General features: G+C 40.0%; 1 protein-coding gene and 1 long non-coding RNA gene across 5 annotated transcripts in view; one reads left to right on the forward strand and one right to left on the reverse strand.

The window, feature by feature from the left end:
* The window catches only part of LOC137241197 (uncharacterized), a 119,003-nt gene that overhangs the window by 67,381 nt on the left and 29,119 nt on the right, over positions 1 to 22,503 (reverse strand). The window lies entirely within an intron of this gene.
* The window catches only part of LOC137241195 (homocysteine S-methyltransferase), a 47,158-nt gene that overhangs the window by 4,957 nt on the left and 19,698 nt on the right, over positions 1 to 22,503 (forward strand). The gene's annotated exons all lie outside the window — the stretch shown is intronic.

The following is a 22,503-nucleotide window of genomic DNA, read 5'->3' on the forward strand; positions in this document are numbered from 1 at the left end:
ATGTACCCGTTACCGATTCAACAGAATTGAAATGCTTTAGAATCAAGCTCGCAATGGGTTGTGTCTATATTGCAGTCTGCTATATCCCACCTTCTTCTGATCCTTCGGTGTATATGGATCATATCTCCCTGCTGGAAATTGTTAATTCAATGTTGAAGCCCATTGATTCGATGATAGTCTTGGGTGACTTTAATCTCCCGCATATATTATGAACCATATCTGACTAAGATATTGTACCTATTTCTTCAAAACTGTCCAACAACGAGTTTTTAGCTGAAATAACTGAACTTTGCCTTAAACATATATATATAATTCCTAACATGTTTGGGAGGACCCTTGATTTGGTATTTGTTGACGATACATCAAAATGTACTCTAAGCCGAGGTGAACCTCTTACTGTACCTGAAGACCCTTACCACCCTTCCCTGGAAATAGCATACGAATTTGAAAGACATTCTCCGAGTAGCATTGCTACTAAATACGACTATAGTTTCAGATTTGACTTTGCGAAGGCTAATTTTAGGAAGCTTAATCAAACTTTATCTACAGTAGCTTGGCCCAAATACGGTGTAGATATTGACAAAAATGTTTCTGACTTTTATTCCACCATTTACGGTATTTTGGAAAACACGTACCTAAGCGAAAACGTGTTTCTACCGAACCAATCCAAATATGGTTCACTAAAGAGCTGAGGTCTTTAAAAAACAGAAAATCGCGCTTCTTCAAATTATTCAAAAGGTCGGGCTCTCACTCCGATTACTTGCAGTACTCTATTTTGCGTCATAAATATTTTGAATTAAACAAAATGTGCTATAATACGTACATCTGTAAGATGAAAAGGAAAATAACTTGCAATCCGAAAGCCTTCTATGATTTCGTGAAATCTAAACCCTACGTTAAAGTGTTTCCCTCTGCTTTAAAATACCAGGATGATTTGTCTAGCGACGATCAAGATATTGCTAACTCCTTCGCATAATTTTTCGAGTCCAACTATTCCACTGAATTTAATCCTTTTTCAAATGAATATCCATTTCAACTTAACTCACTTAACACAATTGATATTCCAGCAATATCTCCTGATCAAGTTTTTTCATATTTAAAGTCTTTGAAGGAATCTTACAAGTACGGTCCTGATTTAATTCCCACTTGTTTTCTTAAAAAATGCGCTGAACACATTTATCAGCCTCTAACTGATTTATTTAATCTGTCCCTAAAACGTGGAATTTTTCCTTCTGCTTGGAAGGAATCTTTTCTCATACCCCTGCACAAAAGTGGTTAAATTCGTTACAATTGAACATGATTTTGGCTGCAATATCTGCAGAAAACATCGACAGTAAAAGAAATGTCGTCAGAAATAACATCGAAGATTGAAGCACAAGAAACGCGTAACGCGTAAACGCGTAAACGCGTAAATGTCGACACAGATAACATCCAAGATGGTAACTCAACTGGAAGAACAGAAAACGTATATGTCATCACAGATGGAAGCCCAGGAGAACCGTATAAGATCCCAGCTGGAATCGCAGGAGACACGCATAACATCCAAGATGGAAGAACAAGAGGAGCGCTTATCATTGCAGGTGGCACAAATGTCTTCGCAGAAGCACACGAAGCAAGGGTAACATTAAAGATGGAAGCGCAGGATGCAAAAATCGCTCAATTTCAAGCAGAAGTCGATGATTTAAAGGTCGTATGGAGCAGTTACAACTAAATCGCCCAGCTGTTTCAGCGAGTAATCCAAAGGTAAAAACACCATCTTTTGACGGGTCTGTTCCTTTCCAGGTCTTTAAGCTACAGTTTGAGAAGACCGCAGCAGTGAACAACTGGAATGCTGAAGATAAAGTTGCAGCTCTATTCGTAGCATTGAAGGGGCCAGCAGCCGAAATCCTACAGACGATTCCCGAAGGAGAGCGGAACAACTATGAAGCATTGATGGCCGCTGTCAAGAGACGTTATGGAAGCGAGCATAGAAAACAGATATTCCAAATTGAGTTGCAAAACCGTCACCAAAGAGCGAATGAGACTTTGCAGGAGTTTGCCTCGGATGTTGAAAGATTGGCTCATCTCGCAAATGCGGACGCACCCGTGGAATACACGAGAGGGTAAAAATTCAGAGCTTTATAAATGGCATACGGGACGTCGAAACAAAGCGAGCTATATACGCAAAGCCAAAGCCAACATTCACAAGCTCTGATTCAGGAAACAGCGTCGCTTCTGTGTAAGCCAGTTTTCAAAGCACGCCGTGTGGAAGTAGAAAGGCCAGAGTGGGTAGACGCTATATTGGAGGCGCTGAAAGGATCGCAAAAGCGGAGTGAAAGAGTTATCAAATGCTTTAAATGCGGGAAGCCCGGTCACATTGCACGTCATTGCGATCTTGGTCCTAATAGTTCCAACAATTTGGGTGGCCGTAAACGCAAAGCTGGAGGAGATGAGCAAGAGCGTGTCAGATGTAAAGAACGAAAACTTGCCCCAGCTATTGAATGTCCTGTGATATCTGTGATATCTGTGTCGCAAATTTGAAGAAAATCGAGCAGTCTTGCCGTCGAAGGAAAGCTGAATGGCAAGGAGAGTGTACTGACTGTAGATACGGGCGCATCTCTTTCCTTAATCCGATCTGACTTGGTCAACAGGAGAGTTAAACCGTTACCTGGAGCAAGGTTTCGTACGGTCACTGGCGAGTATAACCAAGTCCAAGGAGAAGTGGTATGTGAGGTATTAATTGGAAAGGTCATGGTTCTACAAAAATTCATTGTGGCGGAGATTGTTGATGAAGTCATATTGGGAGTGGACTTCTTAGTTGACCATGACATCAGGATCGATGCGGAGAAAGATTATGCGTTATAAGAACCAGGATATACCACTTAACTTCAGTTTGCAGAAAGGGTTCAGTAGTAATCGAGTACTGGTGGAGAAGACTCGACAAAGACCACGGAAGTCAAAGGCAAAGGTTGATAGATCGAATGGGCCAAATAAAGCAAAATCAAAAGTACCTGCGAGAGAAACACTGGCATTGACAAAACCTAATGGACGCACAAAAATCAAGTAACGAATTTCCCAGAAAGAATGCGAGGATAGTTTCAAGCCGGAGCGCACTACTGTTGTGAAACGTGGGAACGATACTGATTATGCGAAGCCAATGCGTCAAGCGCAAGCTCTACGATGTAGTTAGTTGGCCAAACAACAGAGTGTGTGGGAACGGCCCAGGGTAATGAGTAGTAAGATCAAACACTGGCATGACAAGAACTTTAATGCGGAAGGTTTCTTGGAGGGAGATTTGGTACTGCTATACAACCCTCACCGGCGGAAAGGTGTTCCATCCAAATATCGGTGCAGTTGGGAAGGCCCGTACAGAGTGGTGAAGACGATCAGTGATGTCATCTACCGCATACAAGCAATTGGGAAACCACGAAATAGAAGAGTGCTATATTTGGAGATGCTAGCAGCGTTTAGATCGAGAGATTTGTCTGATCGGGACGATCAGACTTAGGTGGAGGGCAGTGTTATGAATATTAGCAAGGGATACTGCCATCTCTAAGCCGATTCTAAGCAGCGCCTTGTATGCACATCCATAAATCAATCATTATGTATCTACATAAACGAATCAATAATCATGTCTACACATATGTAAGTACACGCAGGGAGAAGCAACGCACAAACACATGCATATATCTTATCTGAAGTGCTCACAAGGGAGGGCAATAATTTGTGCAAGTGTTACTCATGCGCATATGAGAAGCAATAAACATAGTTGTGGCTTGTGATTTTGTAGCTGAAAACTATCTAGTAAGTTCTGGAATGGAAAAGCCTAGAAGCATGCAACGAGAAATCATAAAGTATTAAAGGCGCGACAGTGAGGCGCAGAAAGTCAGTTTCATTTAAGCTATCAATCGGTTTGATTTAAGCAATCTATTAGCTGCGGAGTATAAGTGTTACTGTGAAGTACTTTAATAAAGGCCATTTTGCATTATTAAATAGTGGAGTTATTTATTCAACAGTTTAGTGATGCGAACGTTAGCAGAGAGCAAATAAGAGGATTTGCAGTAAATTCGTTACAATATTAATGCTACTGTCAATGAGGCTAGAGGTGTTCTATCATTCATGAAACGATGGTCTAAAGAATTTAGTTACCCTTATGTAACTAAAGCGCTTTTCATCACTTTAGTTAGACCGATACTAGAATACGGATCAATAGTCTGGAATCCACAATATGAAGTTCATGCAGATAGACTTGAATCAATACAAAAGCAATCTCTATTTTTCTCTTTAAGGAATTTTCAGTGGGACTCTGCGTATAATCTTCCGCCTTATACTAGTCGGTTGAAACTTATCAATCTTCCAACTCTTGCAAGTCGTAGAGAAATGCTAGGCGTTATATTTATGACTAAGCTCCTGAATGGATTGATTTCTAGTCCAATTCTTTTAAACGAAGTATACTTTAACGTCCCTTCACGAGTGTCAAGACATTACAAACCTCTTCTTTTGAGACAGTGTAGAACTAACTTCGAATTGAATGAACCTCTTCGGTGTTTGTGTCATGATTTTAGCACTCATTCTAATTCATTTGGTATAACGGATTCACTTTTTACCATAAAGAAAACTGTCTTATCCTATCTTAACTCGTAACAAAAATATATAAAAAAAAAAACAATCGAATAAACTAAGAATGTTCTGTAATTTAACATTGAAGTATGTATAAGTATAATTTCTACTTACTTACTTACTTAATTGGCGCTTAACCGTCTAAACGGTTATGGCCGTCCAACAAGGCGCGCCAGTCGCTCCTTCGCTCCGCCAACCGGCGCCAATTGGTCACACCAAGGGAGTTTAAATCGTTTTCCACCTGGTCCTTCCAACGGAGTGGGGGCCGCCCTCTACCTCTGCTTCCATAGGCGGGTTCCGATAGAAACACTTTCTTGACCGGAACATCATCTTTCATTCGCATAACATGGCCTAGCCAGCGCAGCCGCTGCGTTTTAATTCGCTGGACTATGTTGATGTCTGCGTATAGCTCGTACAGCTCATCATTAAATCTTCTTCGGTACTCGCCATCGCCAACGCGTAGAGGTCCATAAATCTTTCGAAGAACTTTTCTCTCGAACACTCCCAAAGCCGCTTCATCTGCTGTTGTCATGGTCCATGCTTCTGCCCCATATAGCAGGACGGGTACGATAAGTGACTTGTAGAGTATGATTTTCGTTCGCCGAGAGAGGACTTTACTTTTCAATTGCCTACCTAGTCCAAAGTAGCATTTATTGGCAAGATTGATTCTTCGCTGGATTTCAGTGCTGATGTTGTTGCTAGTGTTGATGCTGGTTCCCAAATAAACGAAGTCTTTTACCGAAGTCTTAAGAACCAATCAGCCGGTTCACGGTGGGCTTCAATCTTTCGCACAATACACTTGAATGGACCTTATATGCGATATTAAGAAGACTGATTCCACGATAGTTGGTGCATTTTGCAGTATCCCCCTTTTTGTGGACTGGGCAAAGAACACTTAGATTCCAACCGTCGGGCATGCTTTCGTTCGCCCATATTTTGCTAAGAAGCTGCTGCATGCGCCTTACCAACGCCTCGCCGCCGAACTTGAATAGCTCCGCAGGCAATCCATCAGCGCTCATGGCCTTGTTGTTTTTCAATCTGGTTATTGCTATTCTAACTTCGTCATAATCGGGCGGGGGGACATATATTCCATCATCATCGATTGCGGGATCGGGTTCTTCATCTATGCGCGGTGAATTGCTGCCTCCATTTAGGAGAGCAGAGAAGTATTCCCTCCATAATCTAAGCACTCTCTGGACATCAGTTACAAGGTCGCCGTTTTCATTCCTACAGGAGTTTGCCCCGGTCTTAAAACCTTCCGTCTGTCGCCGTATTTTTTGGTAGAATTTTCGGGCGTTATTCCTGGTGGCTAGCAGCTCAAGCTCCTCGCACTCACGCCTTTCTGCTTCTGCTTTTTTCTTCCTGAAAAGGCGTCTCGCTTCCCTTTTCAACTCACGATAGCGTTCACATACTCCTCTTGTCGCGCTCGCTTTTAACGTAGCCCTGTAGGCAGCGTCTTTTCTTTCGGTTGCAACGCGGCATTCTTCATCGTACCAGTTGTTTTTTTGTGGTCGCCGGTAACCAATTTTTTCCTCGGCGGCAGTACGAAGTGCTTTGGAGATATGTTCCCACTGCTCCTGTATTCCTTCAGGATGAGTTGTGCTCTCAGAGAGCAGGTGTGAGAGTCGAGTTGCGAAATCATTGGCAGTCTGTTGTGATTGAAGCTTTTCGACGTCTAGCTTTCCTTGTGTTTTTTGTTCCTTGGTCTTAGCCGCGTTGAGGAGGGTGCGTATTTTGGCTGCAACGAGATAATGGTCCGAGTCGATGTTAGGTTCTCGGATCGTGCACACATCTAAAACACTGGAGGCATGCCGTCCGTCTATCACAACGTGATCGATCTGATTGCGAGTATTCCGATCAGGAGACAGCCATGTAGCTTGATGTATCTTTTTATGCATGAACCTCGTGCTGGATATGACCATGTTTCGAGCACCGGCAAAGTCAATCAGCCTCAGTCCGCTAGGAGAAGTTTCATTGTGTAGGCTGAACTTTCCGACTGTAGGGCCAAAAAAACCTTCTTTGCCCACCCTGTCGTTAAAGTCGCCAAGCACGACTTTTATATCATGACGGGGGCAGCGCTCGTATGTGCGTTCTAATTGTTGATAAAAAGTGTCTTTCACCTCATCGTCTTTCTCCTCTGTCGGCGCATGGGCGCAGATGAATGATATATTAAAAAATGTTTCTTTTATTCGGATAGCGGCGAGACGCTCGTCCACAGGCGTGAACGCCAGCACTTGGCGACAAAATCTCTCTCCCACCACGAATCCGATGCCGAAACTGCGCTTATTCGTATGGCCACTCCAATATATGTCACAATTTTTGATCTTCTTTCTTCCTTGCTTCGTCCAACGCATTTCTTGGATGGCGGTGATGTCAGATTTTGCTTTGACGAGGACATCAACCAGCCGGGCATCTGCACCAATCCCATTCAGGGAGCGGACGTTCCAGGTGCATGCCCTCAATTCATTGTCCTTCAAACGTTTGCCATGGTCGTCATCAATAGAGAGTGTATTTATCCGAGGCTTGTTGTTATATTTCATTGCAGTATGGTTTTACGTGGCGGGTCCCAAGCCAAGCGCACAACCCGCTCAGCGGGGGTGAAAATATTACTTGGCACGTTTATATAGCGAGCCGCTTGCTCCAAGACAGACGCCCGCTTGCAGCCGCACCTAGAGGTGTACAGACGCTGCCGATGAGATCTCCCCCGGCTAGCCCTTAAACCGATTATGTCAGAGTGGCCTAGCCAGGTTGTCGCTTTCACACATTAGCTCACCGCTAAACGGATGTTTAGCGGCTACCCAGAGGATACTTGGCCGCAAGCGACCGGCAGTAGTCAGCTGCTTGAACCGCATGCAAAAGAATCGCTCTGGCCATTCCCAGGTGAATGGCGGTCAGAAGCTTTCCCCACTTTCGTGGACTTCTACACACGGCCCCACCCGGCCCCACTGTTATGTATAGTACTCAGCTGATGATTTTTATTCTGTAGCTGAGCAGTTTTAGATCTCGACGCTTAACAAACCTCCGCTTATCAACAACTCGGCAAAAACAAAAACAAATCCGTGCGTCATGCGTATGCGCCCCTCGCGCCGGTCGGGCGGGCTTTGGAGGGTATTAATCCGTTGGGTATTATTATTATTATTATTATCACCAGTGCAACCCAAAGTATGCAACTGCATATTTTAAAGATATGGCTAAAAAGCAAGGGAGGGTATAGAAAAAGCTTGTAAGTGTATGAAAAATATTAATATTCAATTTTTATTCGCTTATTCCAACATAAGTTTTTGGCCTATTTGCCAAATTGGCATATACAGGACTCAGCCGATGATTTTCTTCCGTTATATTAGCCGTGTTTTTTACACGCGTATAGATAATGCTTAGGAGACCTATCTAGCGGCAACTAGCTAGAGAACATGTTGTACCGAAAAGCGCAGACACAAACCTTTGGTGGCCCTCGGCAGTGATTTGGCAAGCACTCCGAGTGCATTTCTGCCATTAAAAGCTTCTCAGTGAAAACTCATCTGTCTTGCAGATGACGTTCGAAGTTAATGTAAAACATGTAGGTCCCGTACCGATAACGCAAAAAGGATGAGAAGTGCGGCCTTAAATCTCTTCGGAGGTTATCGCGCCTTGCTTTTAGTTTTTTGATTGATTATTTGGTAGTCAATTTTTGGAATGAGCACTCAGTCAAGTTAGTGTTAAGAAGCTACATACATATATAATTTTTTCAGTACAAGGTATACCCGTTCTCTTTGCTGGGACCCTATTCTGTAATTCGGTTCGAATGGAACTTTTATTCGAAAGCTGTCAAATCACATACATTTTCTTTCAAATCCGATAGTAATTTCTTTAGACGGAATTTACAAACAAATATTTTTGTTGCTCAATAACGGCAATTTCTCTTTTGGTGCTGCGCATTCCATTTACACGCGGTAACTCTCTTCATGCAACTCTTTGACATTTCCGTTAAAATTTTTTCTAAATAATTTTTTTATTCATTCAAAATCTAAAAATTAAGCACCAAATATTCATTAATTGAAATAAATATCGAATAATAATTATTAAAATGCGATAAAAGTAGGAATTTAAAAATAAATATTGAAGAGAAGCGACTTTGTGAAAAGAAGAAAGACAACGCAAAGCGAGTTGTCGAGCAAAAGCGACTGAGTGCCCGTCCACTTTCCTCGTCACCCCCTCTTCTTCAAGTAACGAATTCCTGCAACAAAAATATTTGTGTTTAAACAGCAACTTAGAATCGAGTTACATAATAAGGCCCCTGGTCGGTCATGAGCCTTTTTTAGTTTTTGCGCAGTTTGAAATTATTTGCCAAACATAAAGAAATCAAGAAATAAACAAAATAAAATATGATTTTTTTTTTTATACTCAGTTGAGCAGAGCTCACAGAGTATATTAAGTTTGATTGGATAACGGTTGGTTGTACATATATAAAGGAATCGAGATAGATATAGACTTCCATATATCAAAATAATCAGGATCGAAAAAAAATTTGATTGAGCCATGTCCGTCCGTCCGTCCGTCCGTCCGTCCGTCCGTTAACACGATAACTTGAGTAAATTTTAAGGTATCTTGATGAAATTTGGTATGTAGGTTCCTGAGCACTCATCTCAGATCGCTATTTAAAATGAACGATATCGGACTATAACCACGCCCACTTTTTCGATATCGAAAATTTCGAAAAACCGAAAAAGTTCGATAATTCATTACAAAAGACCGATACAGCGACGAAACTTGGTACATGAGTTGAACTTATGACGCAGAATAGAAAATTACTAAAATTTTGGACAATGGGCGTGGCACCGCCCACTTTTAAAAGAAGGTAATTTAAAACTTTTGCAAGCTGTAATTTGGTAGTCGTTGAAGATATCATTATGAAATTTTGCAGGAACGTTACCTCTATTACTATATGTACGCTTAATAAAAATTAGCAAAATCGGAGAAGGACCACGCCCACTTTTAAAAAAAAAATTTTTTTTAAGTAAAATTTACAGTATATACAGTATATAAGTAAATTATGTCAACATTCAACTCCAGTAATGATATGGTGCAACAAAATACAAAAATAAAAGAAAATTTCAAAATGGGCGTGGCTCCGCCCTTTTTCATTTAATTTGTCTAGGATACTTTTAACGCCATAAGTCGAACAAAAATGAACCAATCCTTTTGAAATTTGGTAGGGGCATAGATTTTATGACATTAACTGTTTTCTGTGAAAATGGGCGAAATCGGTTGATGCCACGCCCAGTTTTTATACACAGTCGTCCGTCTGTCCTTCCGCATGGCCGTTAACCCGATAACTTGAGCAAAAATCGACATATCTTTAATGAACTTAGTTCACGTGCTTACTTGAACTCACTTTATCTTGGTATGAAAAATGAACGAAATCCGACTATGACCACGCCCACTTTTTCGATATCGAAAATTACGAAAAATGAAAAAATGCCATAATTCTATACCAAATACGAAAAAAGGGATGAAACATGGTAAGGTAATTGGATTGTTTTATTGACGCGAAATATAACTTTAGAAAAAACTTTATAAAATGGTTGTGACACCTACCATATTAAGTATAAGAAAATGAAAAGTTCATTAACACCTTTCATTTGATACCCATATCGTACAAACACATTCTAGAGTCACCCCTGGTCCACCTTTATGGCGATATTTCGAAACGGCGTCCACTTATAGAACTAAAGCCCACTCCCTTTTAAAATACTCATTAACACCTTTCGTTTGATGCCCATATTGTGCAAAGAAATTATAGGGTCACCCCTGGTCCACCTTTATGGCGATATCTCGAAACGGCGTCCACCTATGGAACTAAGGATTACTCCCTTTTAAAATGCTCATTAACACCTTTCTTTTGATACCCATATTGTACAAACAAATTCTAGGGTCACCCCTGGTCCACCTTTATGGCGATATCTCGAAACGGCGTCCACCTATGGAACTAAGGATTACTCCCTTTTAAAATACTCATTAACACCTTTCATTTGATACCCATATCGTACAAACGCATTCTAGAGTCAACCCTGATCCACCTTTATGGCTATATCCCTAAATGGCGTCCACCTATAGAACTATGGCCCACTCCCTCATAAAATACTCTTTAATGCCTTTCATTTGATACACATGTCATACAAGCACATTCCAGGGTTTCCCTCGGTTCATTTTCCTACATGGTTATTTTCCCTTATGCTGTCACCATACCCCTCAACTGAGTATGTAATGTTCGGTTACACCCGAACTTAACCTTCCTTACTTGTTTAGAATAAAAAATGTATTTACAAATAGTGTTTTTATAATGACTTCATTTAATGTCCTTTTGAGCTCTGTTGTCTTATTTAAATAGTCATTTGTTCATAGTTTGGTAAACCGAGAAACATTTTTGAAGAGGCTAGAGTAATTTTTTTATTTAATAATTTGGGAAAGATTTAAACCACGTGACATGAGGACGGACAAGGCGACAGCTGTTTTTTATGCCTTTTAAACCCCTTCAAAGCCTTTTCTCCCGGGAGTGGGATTTGAACCCGCACTCCTACGATGGTTGAAGTGTTACAAACGCATTCAGCCACGTCATGCCTTAGTTGTTGTAAAATTTATCCCAATTGTCTTCTCTGCATATTTTATTCTTTTGCACAGTACGTACTTTGTATGTAATCATATGCTAAAGTTATGCTTTTTGTTGGCGGTTTCATCGAAACTGGTATTTTTATACTCAGTTGAGCAGAGCTCACAGAGTATATTAAGTTTGATTGGATAACGGTTGGTTGTACATATATAAAGGAATCGAGATAGATATAGACTTCCATATATCAAAATAATCAGGATCGAAAAAAAATTTGATTGAGCCATGTCCGTCCGTCCGTCCGTCCGTCCGTCCGTTAACACGATAACTTGAGTAAATTTTGAGGTATCTTGATGAAATTTGGTATGTAGGTTCCTGAGCACTTAAAATGAACGATATCGGACTATAACCACGCCCACTTTTTCGATATCGAAAATTTCGAAAAACCGAAAAAGTGCGATAATTCATTACAAAAGACAGCTAAAGCGACGAAACTTGGTAGATGAGTTGAAATTATGACGCAGAATAGAAAATTAGTAAAAGTTTGGACAATGGGCGTGGCACCGCCCACTTTTAAAAGAAGGTAATTTAGAAGTTCTGCAAGCTGTAATTTGGCAGTCGTTGAAGATATCATGATGAAATTTGGCAGGAACGTTACTCCTATTACTATATGTACGCTTAATAAAAATTAGCAAAATCGGAGAAGGACCACGCCCACTTTTAAAAAAAAAATTTTTTGAAAGTCAAATTTTAGCAAAAAATTTAATATCTTTACAGTATATAAGTAAATTATGTCAAAATTCAATTCCAGTAATGATATGGTGCAACCAAATACAAAAATAAAAGAAATTTTCAAAATGGGTGTGGCTCCGCCCTTTTTCATTTAATTTGTCTAGGATACTTTTAACGCCATAAGTCGAACAAAAATTAACCAATCCTTTTGAAATTCGGTAGGGGCATAGATTTTATGACGATAACTGTTTTCTGTGAAAATGGGCGAAATCTGTTGATGCCACACCCAGTTTTTATACACAGTCGTCCGTCTGTCCTTCCGCATGGCCGTTAACACGATAACTTGAGCAAAAATCGACATATCTTTAATGAACTTAGTTCACGTGCTTATTTGAACTCACTTTATCTTGGTATGAAAAACGAACGAAATCCGACTATGACCACGCCCACTTTTTCGATATCGAAAATTACGAAAAATGAAAAAAATGCCATAATTCTATACCAAATACGAAAAAAGGGATGAAACATGGTACGGTAATTGGATTGTTTTATTGACGCGAAATATAAATTTAGAAAAAACTTTATAAAATGGTTGTAACACCTACCATATTAAGTAGAAGAAAATGAAAAAGTTCTGCAGGGCGAAATAAAAAACCCTTAAAATCTTGGCAGGTATTACATATATAAATAAATTGGCGGTATCCAACAGATGATGTTCTGGGTCACCCTGGTCCACATTTTGGTCGATTTCTGGAAAACGCCTTCACACCACTCCCTTTTAAAACTCTCATTAATACCTTTAATTTGATACCCATATCGTACAAACTCATTCTAGAGTCACCCCTGGTCCACCTTTATGGCGATATCTCGAAAAGGCGGCCACCTATAGAACTAAGCCCCACGCCCTTTTAAAATACTCATTAACACCTTTCATTTGATACCCATATCGTACAAACATATTCTAAAGTCACCCCTGGTCCACCTTTATGGCGATATCTCGAAAAGGCGAACACCTATAGAACGAAGGCCCACTCCCTTTTAAAAATACTCATTAGCACCTTTCATTTGATACCCATATCGTACAAACAAAGTCTAGAGTCACCCCTGGTCCACCTTTATTGCGATACCTCGAAAAAGCGTCCACCTATAGAATTAAGGCCCACTCCCTTTTAAAATACTCATTAACTCCTTTCGTTTGATACCCATATTGCACAAACGAATTCTAGAGTCACCCCTGTCCCACCTTTATGGCGATTTCTCGAAACGGCGTCCACCTATGGAACTATGGATTACTCCCTTTTAAAATACTCATTAACACCTTTATTTTGATACTCATATTGTACAAACAAATTCTAGGGCCACCCCTGCTCCACCTTTATGGCGATATCTCGAAACGGCGTCCACTATGGAACTAAGGATTACTCCCTTTTAAAATACTTATTAACACCTTTCTTTTGATACCCATATTATACAAACAAATTCTAGGGTCACCCCTGGTCCACCTTTATGGCGATATCTCGAAAATGCGACCACCTATACAACAACCACCACTCCCTTTTAAAACCCTCATTAATACCTTTAATTTGATACCCATATCGTACAAACACATTCTAGAGTCACCCCTGGTCCACCTTTATGGCGATATTTCGGAACGGCGTCCACCTATTGAACTAAGGCCCACTCTCTTTTAAAATACTCATTAACACCTTTCGTTTGATGCCCATATTGTACAAACAAATTCTAGGGTCACCCCTGGTCCACCTTTATGGCGATATCTCGAAACGGCGTCCACCTATGGAACTAAGGATTACTCACTTTTAAAATACTCATTAACACCTTTCCTTTGATACCCATATTGTACAAAGAAATTCTAGGGTCACCCCTGGTCCACCTTTATGGCGATATCTCGAAACGGCGTCCACCTATGGAACTAAGGATTACTCCCTTTTAAAATACCCATTAACACCTTTCATTTGATACCCATATCGTACAAACGCATTCTAGAGTCACCCCTGGCCCACCTTTATGGCAATATCTCGAAAAGGCGACAACCTATACAACAACCACCACTCCCTTTTAAAACCCTCATTTATACCTTTAATTTGATACCCATATCGTACAAACACATTCTAGAGTCACCACTGGTCCACCTTTATGGCGATATTTCGAAACGGCATCCACCTATAGAACTAAGGCCCACTCCCTTGTAAAATACTCATTAACACCATTCGTTTGATGCCCATATTGTACAAACAAATTCTAGGGTCACCCCTGGTCCACCTTTGTGGCGATATCTCGAAACGGCGTCCACCTATGGAACTAAGGATTACTCCCTTTTAAAATACTCATTAACACCTTTCATTTGATACCCATAACGTGCAAACGCATTCTAGAGTCAACCCTGATCCACCTTTATGGCTATATTCCTAAATGGCGTCCACCTATAGAACTATGGCCCACTCCCTCATAAAATACTCTTTAATGCCTTTCATTTGATACACATGTCATACAAACACATTCCAGGGTTTCCCTCGGTTCATTTTCCTACATGGTTATTTTCCCTTATGTTGTCACCATAGCTCTCAACTGAGTATGTAATGTTCGGTTACACCCGAACTTAACCTTCCTTACTTGTTTGTTTTTGTTATATTTATAGAACTACAAAGAATAAACTAATGCTGTATATTTGTATGAATTAAGCGGGGATTGCTGTCATTGCTTTTAAATGTAAGAAAACATTTATTTGAAGCAATTTTTAATTTATAATTTTTTTTTATTTATACAACATTGGTTAATTCTTTGTAGTTCTATAAATAGAATAAAAGCAAAAAATACCAGTTTCGTTGAAACCGCCAAAAAAAAGCACAACTTTAACATATTGTTACGGATTTTGTCAAATTCCGCTTATTTGAAACCTGCTACTAACGTTCGAATCACTAAACTGTTGAATAAATAACTCCACTATTCAATAATGCAAAATGGTCTTTATTAAATAACACTTCTACTGCTCAACAGATAGCGTGCTTAAATCAAACTGAATACTGATTCTCAGCTTTACCTCCTTTTATACTCTGTGATTTCTCGTTCGCATACTTCTAGGCGCTTCTATTTCTAGAATTTACTAGTCGTTTACCAACTATAAAGTCTCAGCTATAACTAACTACAGATGTACTTTATAGCTTCTCATATGCGCGTGTATATGTGAGTGATACTTTCACAGATAACTGCCTACTTTTGGGAGCATATCAGATAAGATATATGCATGTATTTGTGCATCTCTCTCCGCTGCGTGTACGTACATATGTGTAGGCATAATGATTGATTCGTGTATGTAGATACAAGTGACTGTCTGTTTTATTGTTGTCTAGGGTCACCCCTGGTCCACCTTTATGGCGATATCTCGAAACGGCGTCCACCTATGGAACTAAGGATTACTCACTTTTAAAATACTCATTAACACCTTTCCTTTGATACCCATATTGTACAAAGAAATTCTAGGGTCACCCCTGGTCCACCTTTATGGCGATATCTCGAAACGGCGTCCACCTATGGAACTAAGGATTACTCCCTTTTAAAATACCCATTAACACCTTTCATTTGATACCCATATCGTACAAACGCATTCTAGAGTCACCCCTGGCCCACCTTTATGGCAATATCTCGAAAAGGCGACAACCTATACAACAACCACCACTCCCTTTTAAAACCCTCATTTATACCTTTAATTTGATACCCATATCGTACAAACACATTCTAGAGTCACCACTGGTCCACCTTTATGGCGATATTTCGAAACGGCATCCACCTATAGAACTAAGGCCCACTCCCTTGTAAAATACTCATTAACACCATTCGTTTGATGCCCATATTGTACAAACAAATTCTAGGGTCACCCCTGGTCCACCTTTGTGGCGATATCTCGAAACGGCGTCCACCTATGGAACTAAGGATTACTCCCTTTTAAAATACTCATTAACACCTTTCATTTGATACCCATAACGTGCAAACGCATTCTAGAGTCAACCCTGATCCACCTTTATGGCTATATTCCTAAATGGCGTCCACCTATAGAACTATGGCCCACTCCCTCATAAAATACTCTTTAATGCCTTTCATTTGATACACATGTCATACAAACACATTCCAGGGTTTCCCTCGGTTCATTTTCCTACATGGTTATTTTCCCTTATGTTGTCACCATAGCTCTCAACTGAGTATGTAATGTTCGGTTACACCCGAACTTAACCTTCCTTACTTGTTTGTTTTTGTTATATTTATAGAACTACAAAGAATAAACTAATGCTGTATATTTGTATGAATTAAGCGGGGATTGCTGTCATTGCTTTTAAATGTAAGAAAACATTTATTTGAAGCAATTTTTAATTTATAATTTTTTTTTATTTATACAACATTGGTTAATTCTTTGTAGTTCTATAAATAGAATAAAAGCAAAAAATACCAGTTTCGTTGAAACCGCCAAAAAAAAGCACAACTTTAACATATTGTTACGGATTTTGTCAAATTCCGCTTATTTGAAACCTGCTACTAACGTTCGAATCACTAAACTGTTGAATAAATAACTCCACTATTCAATAATGCAAAATGGTCTTTATTAAATAACACTTCTACTGCTCAACAGATAGCGTGCTTAAATCAAACTGAATACTGATTCTCAGCTTTACCTCCTTTTATACTCTGTGATTTCTCGTTCGCATACTTCTAGGCGCTTCTATTTCTAGAATTTACTAGTCGTTTACCAACTATAAAGTCTCAGCTATAACTAACTACAGATGTACTTTATAGCTTCTCATATGCGCGTGTATATGTGAGTGATACTTTCACAGATAACTGCCTACTTTTGGGAGCATATCAGATAAGATATATGCATGTATTTGTGCATCTCTCTCCGCTGCGTGTACGTACATATGTGTAGGCATAATGATTGATTCGTGTATGTAGATACAAGTGACTGTCTGTTTTATTGTTGTTGCGGCTTCATTTACTTAGCATCAGACTAGTGATGTGAGTATCACTTAGTGTCACTAATATTGGTCACACTGCCCTCCACCTAAGTCTGATCGTCCCGATCAGACAAATCTCTCGATCTAACCACTGGTAGCCTCTCCAAATGAACCATCCTTCTATTTCGTGGTTTCCCAATAGTTTGTATGCGGTAGATGACATCACTGATCCTCTTCACAACTCTGCACGGGCCTTCCCATCTGCACCAAAATTTGTATGGAACACCTTTCCGCCGGTGAGGGTTGTATATCAGTACCAAATCTCCCTCCAAGAAACCTTCCGAATTATTGTTCTTGTCGTACCTGTGCTTCATCCTACTACTCTGTTGTTTCGCCAAGGAACTACTTCGTAGGGTTTGATCTTGACGAATTGGCTTTGCATAATCAGTATCGTGTTGACGTTTCACAACAGTAGTGCGCGCTGGCTTAAAACCACCCTTGCATTCTTTCTGGAAAATTCTTTCAGTCATTTTAGCGCGTCCATTAGGGTTTGTCAATGCCTGTGTTTTTCTCGCAGGTACCTTCGGTTTTGATTTGTTTGGCCCATTCGTTCCATCAACACTTGCCCGATCTGCTGCCTTTGACTTTTGTGGTTTTTGTCGAATCCCTTTTACCAGCACTCGCTTACTGCTGAACACTTGCTCAAAACTAAAGTTAAGTGGCACATCCCTGTTCTTATTCTGCATAATCCTTCTCTGCATATCGATCCTGATGTCATAGTCAACTAAGAAATCCACTCCCAATATGACTTCATCAACGATCTCTGCCACAACGAATTTGTGTAGAACCATGACCTCCCCAATTAAGACTTCACATAACACGTCTCCCTGGACTTGGTTATACTCGCCAGTAGTCGTACGCAATCTTGCTCCAGGTAATGGCTTTACTCTCCTGTTGACCAAATCAGATCGGATTAAAGAATGAGATGCGCCCGTATCTACAGTCAATACACGCTCCTTGTCATCCACATTTCCTTTGACGGTAAGACTGCTCGATTTCCTTCCAGTTTGCGAGATAGGTATCACACGACATTCAATAGCTGGGGCAAGTTCTCGATCTTTACATCTGACTCGCTCTTGCTTATCTCCTCCAGCCTTTCGTTTACGACCAGCCAAGTTGGAACTACCATGCCCGGTGCTGCAATGACGTGCAATGTGACTTGGGTTACCGTACTTGAAACACTTCATAACTCCGGCATTTTTCTGTTGTAATCCCTTTAGTGCTTCCACAAATGTGTCTACCCAATCTGGCCTTTCCACTTCCACGCGATGAGCTTTGTATGCGGGCTTACTCAAAAGAGACGGTGTTTCCTGAGTCAGTGCATGGGATACCGTTTCAGCAAATGTTTGCTTTGGGTTCGCGTATGTGGCTCGCTTCGTTTCGACGTCCCATATGCCGTTTATAAAGCTCTGAATCTTTACCCTTTCAGTGTATTCCACGCGTGCGTCCGCATTTGCAAGATGAGCCAATCTTTCAACATCCGACGCAAACTCCTGCAAAGTCTCATTCGCTTTTTCGTAACGGTTTTGCAACTCAATTTGAAATATCTGTTTTCTATGCGCGCTACGTCTCTCGACAGCGGCCATAAATGCTTCATAACTGTTCAGTTCGTACTCTGGAATAGTCTGTAAGTGTTCAGCTGCCAAGAACAGTGCAGCAACTTTATCTTCAGCATTCCAGTTGTTCACTGCTGACGTCTTCTCAAATTGAAGCTTGAATACCTGGAAAGGAACAGAGCCGTCAAAAGATGGACTTTTTACCTTCGGATTGCTCGCTGAAACTGCTAGGCGATTTAGTTGTAACTGCTCCAAAAGACCTTTCAACGCTTCTATCTCGGCATCAATTTTTTTCTAGAGTTGTAAAATTTTTGCATCCTACTCTTCCAGTTTCGCAAAGAGCTGCTAAGATACCTGTTCCGAAATTTGTGTCGACATTTCAGATATACGTGCCTCTTGCGCTTCCAGGAGATGACATATATGTCTTCTGTTCTTCCAATTGAGATGACATTTGTGACGACATTTCTGAAATGCGTGCCTCCTGCGACTCCAGCTGAGATGCCATTGTCGATGTTTGTGCAGATATTGCAGCCAATATCATGTTAAAGTCTGTGCTCGTCACTGTCTGCGGTGTTTCGTTTTTTTCTTTCATTTTTGTTGTTGTCTTGTCGCTATCAGAATGAAAGACATACTCGCCAGCATTGAATTCTTCAAATAACATAGCTACACTTAGTCGTCTTTGTAGCTGAGATTTATTGCCAGTAGTAGCCAATCCACGGGCCTCCAACTCCTCCTTCAGTTGCTGGATCGTCAATTCACTCAACTTTGCCATGTCCAAGTTGTATTCCCAATCTTCGGAATTTATTCAACAATTCCTCTTCTGACACCAATTGTTACGGATTTTGGGCAATTCCGCTCATTTGCAACCTTCTACTAACGTTCGAATCACTAAACTGTTGAATAAATAACTCCACTATTCAATAATGCAAAATGGCCTTTATTAAATAACACTTCTACTGCTCAACAGATAGCGTGCTTAAATCAAACTGAATACTGATTCTCAGCTTTACCTCCTTTTATACTCTGTGATTTCTCGTTCGCATACTTCTAGGCGCTTCTATTTCTAGAATTTACTAGTCGTTTACTAGCTATACAGTCTCAGCTATAACTAACTACAGATGTACTTTATAGCTTCTCATATGCGCGTCTATATGTGAGTGATACCTCCACAGATAATTGCCTACTTTTGGGAGCATATCAGATAAGATATATGTATGTGTTTGTGCATCTCTCTCCGCTGCGTGTTCGTACATATGTGTAGACATAATGATTGATTCGTTTATGTAGATACAAGTGACTGCCTGTTTTATTGTTGTTGCGGTTTCATTTACTTAGCATCAGACTAGTGATGTGAGTATCACTTACGGCCCGATTCTTAGCGTTACCGGTAAAATAGTACCCAGAACATTATGTAACCGAAAATCGTTACCAGTTGTTTTATTCGCGATTCTGGCCAATGTGGTAACGCTGTCATCACCTAAAATCTCACCAGTGTCGGTGGTGAAATTTAAAAGTTGGTTTTCTTCGCTTTCCCCATGGCGGAACGATACAAGGTGGCAGCATGGGACAGCTGAATATAAACTTTTTTTTATTTAATTTGATACATCAACTTCCGGCGCAGTACGATTTTGACATTTGTCCATCGAATTTACAAAAACGAAGTAAATGGAATTTTTATTTATGTTTGTAGGTATGTCACCATACTGCCACCGTGTATGGTTCCGCCATGGCTTTATCGAAAATGTGTCACTCGTAGATACGATGTTAACGAATAAACGGGACGATGTGTATATACATATGTACATACATGCATACGTTTTTACATAGCTATATTGTAATATATACTGTGAAAGTACATGAAACAAATATGTATAGCAAGAGGCAACACCTTTTTACTATTATGTTTACTTATTTGCGCTCACAATTCTTTATTTTCCAGTTTTTCCTTTTTCTAGACAACAGCTGTTGTGTGGTTATTTCGATGTAACCACCTACTTTTGTGGGTAAACAATTATCCGGCTACTTTCGTGGGCAGAATACCAAAAGGGTACAAAAGTTACCACATGAAGAAAGTTGCCGTGGTGAAGAAAGTTGTTACCACATTAGAATCAGGCTGTTAGTGTCACTATTATTTGTCACAATATGATTACATACAAAGTATGTACTGTGCAAAAGAATAAAATATGCAAGGAAGACAATTGGGATAAATTTTACAACAACTAAAGCATGGCGTGGCTGAATGCGTTTGTAACACTTCAAACATCATAGGAGTGCGGGCTCAAATCCCACTCCCAGGAGAAAAGACTTTGAAGAGATGTACAAGGTATAATCGAAATAGCTGTCACCTCGTCCGTCCTGATGTCACGTTGTTTAAATTTTTCCCAAATTATTAAATAGAAAAAAAATTGTAAATTAAAAATTGCTTCAAATAAATGTTTTCAAACATTTAAAAGCAATAGGGCAATCCCAGCTTAATTCAGAGGCTGAGTTAGTTTAGTAGACAAGAATAAATATGTGAAAACTACTTCAGGGGTTCGAAAGGACATTAAAAGGAAATATAGAGCTTCTCAAGTCAAAAATTATGAATGGTATAATAATTTTGAAAGTCGGATGTCAAATATGTAGGTATATATGTATTGTATATTATGAATGTATGAATAATTTAAATGACTTTTGGTTTTGTATTAATTTTACCCTTGAAAAAAAAACAGCCCTTATTTATTAATTTATTATTAAATAAACGTTTGACACGGCGTATGAGCAACTTTTCGGTATGTTATGTAAAAGAAAGCAAGTATACTAAGGTGTCTACTATCTAGCTCCAGAGCACCGTAAATACAATTACATTGCATTATCAATAAAATTCCTCAGTCGTTGGAGAAAGTAACCAATTGCCTCTTTCCACAACCTTCATTTTATTGCATGCAATGTAAAAAAAATTAAATACCAAAAGTGATTTTTTTTTTTTGAGGCTGGAAAATAATACAGAAAAACAAGTAAGGAAGGCTAAGTTCGGGTGTAACCGAACATTACATACTCAGTTGAGAGCTATGGAGACAAAATAAGGAAAATCACCATGTAGGAAAATGAACCTAGGGCAACCCTGGAATGTGGTTGTATGACATGTGTATCAAATGGAAGGTATTAAAGAGTATTTTAAGAGAGAGTAGGCCATAGTTCTATGGATGGACGCCATTTAGGGATATCGCCATAAAGGTGGACCAGGGCTGACTCTAGAATGTGTTTGTACGATATGGGTATCAAATGAAAGGTGATAATGAGTATTTTAAAAGGGAATGGGCTTTAGTTCTATAAGTGAACGCCTTTTCGAGAAATCCCCATAAAGGTGGACCAGGGGTGACTCTAGAATATGTTTGTACGATATGGGTATCAAATGAAAGCTGTTAATGAGTATTTTGAAAAGGAGTGATCCTTAGTTCCCTAGGTGGACGCCGTTTCGAGATATCGCCATAAAGGTGGACCAGGGGTGTCTCTAGTTGTACGATATGGGAATCAAATGAAAGGTGTTACTGAGCGTTTTAAGAGGGAGTGGGCATTAGGTCAATAGGTGGACGCCTTTTCGAAATGTCGCCATTAGGGTGGGCCAGGGGTGACTCTAGAATGTGTTTGTACGATATGGGTATCAAACGAAAGGTGTTACTGAGCATTTTAAGAGGGAGTGGGCATTAGGTCCATAGGTGGACGCCTTTTCGAGATATCGCCATTAGGATGCGCCAGGGGTGACTCTGGAATGTGTTTGTACGATATGGGTATCAAATGAAAGGTGGTAATGAGTATTTTAAAAGGGAGCAATCCTTAGTTCTATAGGTGGACGCCTTTTTGAGATATCGCCATATAGGTGGACCAAGGGTGACTCTAAAATGTTTTTACGATATGGGTATCAAACGAAAGGTGTTACTGAGCATTTTAAGAGGGAGTGGGCGCTAGGTCTATAGGTGGACGCCTTTTCGAGATATCGCCATTAGGGTGGGCCAGGGGTGACTCTATAATG

Source organism: Eurosta solidaginis, chromosome 2 (assembly GCF_040869045.1).
Source record: "Eurosta solidaginis isolate ZX-2024a chromosome 2, ASM4086904v1, whole genome shotgun sequence".
Taxonomy (NCBI): Eukaryota; Metazoa; Arthropoda; class Insecta; order Diptera; family Tephritidae; genus Eurosta; species Eurosta solidaginis.